Source organism: Triticum aestivum, chromosome 2B (genome assembly GCF_018294505.1).
Source record: "Triticum aestivum cultivar Chinese Spring chromosome 2B, IWGSC CS RefSeq v2.1, whole genome shotgun sequence".
Classification (NCBI taxonomy): Eukaryota; Viridiplantae; Streptophyta; class Magnoliopsida; order Poales; family Poaceae; genus Triticum; species Triticum aestivum.
In genome coordinates, this window is record NC_057798.1 from 470,912,130 (window position 1) to 470,917,834 (window position 5,705).

A 5,705-nucleotide genomic window follows, 5' to 3' on the forward strand; every position below is an offset into this window, starting at 1 on the left:
TGGTTGCCATTTTTTTGGCATGCCAATGAACTCTAGCCAACTCTAGTTCATTTTTCTTGCCAATGTCGGCCAAATCATGGGCAACCAATACCTCAACCCAAATTTTGGCTACCCAATGCTTTGATGGGGCAACCTTGGGCACAAACCAAACATACTGTTGGTCGTGCCACAGCACTAATGCCACCCTCGGCACACTGAAACCGACCATGTCTAGCGACGATATGAGCGTGTCGCTCACCGCGGTCGCCGTGCCCAGAGGCGGTGCTGGAGCTGCGCCCCGTTGTTGGCCCCAACGACCCACATGAATGGTTGTCGGCGGCGAGGAGGTTGTGGGCCAGCTCCTCCATTGGACTAGTTTGTGCTACGTCATCCCGACGGGTGTGCCCCACATGTCAGTTTCCCTGTTCTCCCGGCCATATTCGAGTGTCAGTGCTCCACATTGCGCATTAGGCCTTTCACTATGTAGGCCAAGCGAGACAACTTATTGTTTATTTGAGCAGTTCAAGTATAATCATGTGGCGTTTGCTTATTTCTCATTCCTCTCCAACCCTCTTCTCCATCGATCATGTCGCCCTTCAGTCGAGTCCATCCTCCCGCATGCCTCATTTGAACATTCCGTCGAGTATCATTCGCACGTACCCACCCTAGTCCTCTTTCAATAGATCTCCGGACCCCGAGATGAAATCAAGAGGGAACGAGTGGGGGCACGTGATACCTAAGGCGGATTCAAAATTTTGAACCAGTGATCATAGCATCCGCAAATCATATATAAAGGGTATTCAATGTTCGTTTCATTTTTAAACGTACAATATACTCCCTCCTATCCTTTCTAGTTTACATATAGGTTTTATGTGTAGTCAAAGTATCTCTACTTTGATCAAGAAGGTATCAACATTCAACAACGCCCAATCAATATTGTTAGATTCGTACGTACTCCTAGATTTGTACTCGAGATGGTTTCCAATTTGACTATTGACAAGATTAATAGTACTCCCTCCGTTCCAAATACATGACTTCCATTTATTAAAATATATATGTATCTAGACATGTTTTAGTATATAGGTACATCCATTTTTGAACAAATGAAAGTCAAGTAATTTTGAACAGAGGGAGTACATGAGATGTACAATGTGAAAATTATATCATTGGAAACTCCTTTCACATACCAATTTGACCGTATGCTTTGTGTAAGTTGCATGTCATATATTATTACTCTAGCATTTGGTCAAAGTTAGTCTCGAAAAACACATTAGGCCCTGTATAGTAAATGGAAGGAGGGAGTAGTAGTGGAAGTGGATCCGCTGACATAGGTATCCATACCTTGCCCTCCCTTTCAATCACTTACTGGCGGACCCCATGCTTGCTAGGCCCCGCATGTCAGTTATTCAATGGGTTCGGCCACGTCAGGGGATCCTCATCCATAGTATACTCCCTCTGTTTTTATTTACTCTGCATAAAACGGAGGGAGTGGTAGTATAATAAATGACACGGGCAGGGGAGGGGGACGGACGTCGGTTTGCTCTCAACTGCGGTCCCACAAGCGAGCGAAAACGCAAGACGAAGCGCGTTCCATTCGGTGAGCGACGTGGAGGGTCCAGCGTGCCGGGCTGCAACGCGAACGCGACAAGAGCAATGTACAGTCAAAACCGATTGACCGGTCGTCACCGGAACCACTATTCACACCAGAACCTTCACAGCTCGGCCTATGCCAGCCACTGCCCTAAAACCACACCAAATCTCCAGCCCATTCCCCCACCTTTCGATCCCCTAGCCCGCATCAAGCGTCCCCTAGTTCGTCGGAAAGCCATGGTGCGCTGCAAGATCACTTACTACAAGATGCTGACGCCGGAGCGCCGTGCAGAAATCGCGGCGGTGGTCGGCGCCACACACCTCCGTTCCCAAGCTCGCTTTGCGGCGGGCCAATCCTCGAGTTCTCTGGAGCGAAGCTACGAGTTGGAGGAAGCCGATCCAATGTTCATGGCGGATGTCGCAGTGCAGAAGGCCCCCGATGGGTATGAGACGATGGACGTCGACTTCGTGCCGGCATCCGAGTCCCCCATGGTGCAGGCGGACCAGCGGTTCAACATGGCGATACTAAAGGAGGACCGGGAGGCTGAGGATCAACTCGACGCGGAGCGCGCGCATGCCGCTGCCATCAAGGCTCTCCTGCAGGTGGAACCGGATGTCGTGGATGTGAACCGGGCGGCGGAGGCTCAACTTGAGGCGGAGCGCGCGGATGCTGCTGCCATCGAGGCCCTCCTGCAGGCGGAATCGGACGTCCTCGACTTGAACTGGGTTGTGCTCTCGTCCGTGCAGAGCGCCCGCACGCTCCGCTTGAACGAGTAGCTGGAGGCCGAGGAAAACCATGGTGCGGAGACACACGTCGGCAGCTATGGCTGGTTCGCGCCGGCAGCCAAAGACGATGAGGCCGTCTCTTTTCGCGAGCAGTCATAGTTTTTCTTTATGTTGTTGTTTTATGGATATTTTGGTGTGTAAAAACTTATATTTGTTATGAAAGTCGCCTGACTTGGGTCAGTCTACCATTTCAGGCGGTTGGATGAATATCCTACGTCTCCTAACCCTTCTTTCCTTCTTCCTCACCTCTTCTTCTTCCCCAACAGACCACCGCACGGGCCATACGGATACTCCCCAACATGCGGTTGGATAAACATACTCTATGAACGAAAATTATGTGTCAGCGATAGGATGGCTGAGTTTGGTTTGTTCACATGCGACAACACGTGTCAGTGAGGGTGCGTTCCCTTGGTTGGGTTTGCGGCGTGCAGGAGCGACTATGTGAGGGTGCGGTGCGACCGCGGCGTGCAGGAGCGACCGTGTGAGGGTGCGGTGCGACTGCGACAGCCGTGCGCAAGTGTACCTCCTTCTCATTTTTAAAACTTTAGGCAAACTTGGCAAAAATGTGTGGCGAAGTTTGGCAATGCAAGGCCTAGACCCAAATAGGATAAGTACGTGCGTACTAGGAGTACTAGTGTTAAAAAAGAAAGGCGGGGTTTTCCTTTGCGGGATTTACTCAATACAAATCCTCGTTTCACGTGTCAATTAATGCGTATTTTCTCTCCAAAGACCAAAGAGCTAACCATCTCTCCTCATCGCTTGATCAATTCAGCGTCATGCAAACCAACCTTCTCACTTCCGCATGCATTCAGGGGATATTAATGTCCTTGGTTGCTAACCCCATCAATTTTGCCTCGACTAGTGTTAGTGGCCCTTTGCAAATTGTAATTTTGATATACTGGACTTGTCTACAAAAAATGGAGGTAGTAACTATATTTGAATTCCTTCCCAATTGTGGTGACGTCGACGATATCTTTTTTTTGTGGTTTAGCGAAGTGCGTTCGACGGAGAAACCATTGAGGGAGACCACGGTAAGTCGTTCGCAAGTGCCACCTGCAAGCCGAGACAACCGCCTTATTTGCATCCAGGAAGTCCGTTGAACCAAAGGACTAGTACTACTAGGAGTACTAGTGCGGTGAGATGGTTTCTCGAAGAAGACGATGGAGAAGCGGAGTCAGCGAAGAGTGAAATGATGGTTGCTTCATCCGTGCTTTTGTGATTTGACGCCTCGCTGCTTTGTGATTTGTGATAGAAGGGACAGGGGAGTAGACTCTATGCTCTATACTGTACTACATACGTCCAAGCATGGGAGAAAGAGGACAGACGTTGCATTTTTCTATTCCTTCAATCAATCAATCAGGGAGCTTCGGTTCCATCTTTTTGGCTTTGGCAACACCGTCCATAATGGTTCCCATGATGCCAAAAGCTATTTTCACATTTGGCTACACATTGTGGATGCCCTTAACCGTACCACTTGGTTTTTCTCCTGTGTGCTATCTATACAAATCTCAATTATATTAATCTAAAAAATTATAGAATCAAAATTAGTAAAGGGAGGTGGTTTTGCCGCGCGGATGGCGGCGGAGGTTTCTTATTTTCGGATGACATTGTCCTGGCGGTTTGCTAACATGCGGTCCCACGTGTCAGTGCTTTACCAAGCCGATCCGCGTCCCACATGAGGCAGAACAACGGCAGAATCAACACATGGTTAAGTTGAAGAAGATGAGGAAGAAGCGGATTCAGAAACGAGTGAAATGGTGGTTGCTTCGTCCCTCCAACTTATTTTTTTTAGTATTATTACTTCGTCCCTCCAACTTAACTGTGGGAAAGGTGCAGCTTTGTGATTTGGCGCCTCATTGCTCATTACTACGCCGGCGCCATGACTGGGGTGCTTCACCCCAGCTGCTCTGCACTGTATTCCGGTATGGCACGTGGACCCGGTAGCCTGATGTCCCACATGTCGGCGAAAGGGACTAGAAGATTTATGAAAGCGAGCGCTCCACTCTTACGACGGAGGAGTAGACGACACGACGGCCCAGTGAACTGTCACTTGTACTATATAGTACTATAGTTTTGTTTCGCACGATCCATCGATACAAACCCGATTAAACAGGAAAGGGCGGGATTTTTCCCACGTGGTAGATGATACTGGCCATACATTTCAAAGGCAATTTTAATGTATGCAAACTGAATAATTATACTAGTAACAATATGATATCTAGTAAAACTAAAAACACATATGATTTATTGTGTTAGAGTGTAGTAGTAGTGCTGTAACATACGAGAACGTGTAGAGATGTAGTTTTGGAGGGCCTATAGAGAGAAAAGCGTAATACGGTCACCGAACTTTAGAATAAGCTGATTACGGTCACTATATACGTTTTGCGGTGATTATACGGTCGCTTGCTCACGGTTGAGCATCGGATTGCACTCTGTTGACCGGCCAAATAGTCTGCGTGGCGCCATGTTGACTAGTTAAATTGACCGCGTTCCTTGTGGGTCCCACCTGTTAGTTCGCATAGGGAAAAGGTCAGATAAACACAAATTTACGCAAGCGCGACAAGGCTCCAACCCTTGCGCGGGAATCACCTGGTTGTGTATGTGTCTGTCAGGGCCTGATGTGTGCGCATACATGTGTAGGTTGAGCACTTGAGTGTGAGAGTGTGTGTTGGTCGTGTGGTGTACTGGTGTGTGCATGCGTGCGTGCGTGTGTGTGTGTGTGAGTGTTGCGTGCGTGCATGGCTGCGTGTGTACATGTGAGTGTTGTGTGCGTGCGTGGGTGCATGTGTTTGTGTCAGTGTTGCGTGGATGCAGTTCGTGTGCATGCGTGCATGTATGTATAATCACCACACCAGGTCATGTGTGTTAAAAGAGACAGCTCAGCGTATCAATACAAGGCCACCTTGTCCGCTGTGCCCGCGGTCATGACTTCGAACCACCGTCCAAATATTTTTTTGCCGTTTGTTTTCATTCTTACTAGCAAGATGCCCGTGTGTTGCATGTAACATCAAGATGCATTTGTATGACTTGTTTATCTTGTGAGAGAAAAGGATGAACGAGGGAAGGCCTTATTTGCAAATGTGGAGAGGTGTGTGGGTACCTTTTGCAAAATTGCCATAGTTTCTTTCCAGTCCGTCAGATATAAATCGGACGGCCTATATTGCAGGATGGCAGGCACACCATCATCACCAACTCTATTTTTTTAGAAGAGTGTATTTTATGTATTTTATAAGAGTGTAGATGTAGAGTAGATACAAGTCAACAGGTGGGCATGATGGTAGTGAGATAATGTGATGCAACACTATAGGTGCCACGTGGAGCGTTTAACTGATCAACTAGTCATGGCATGA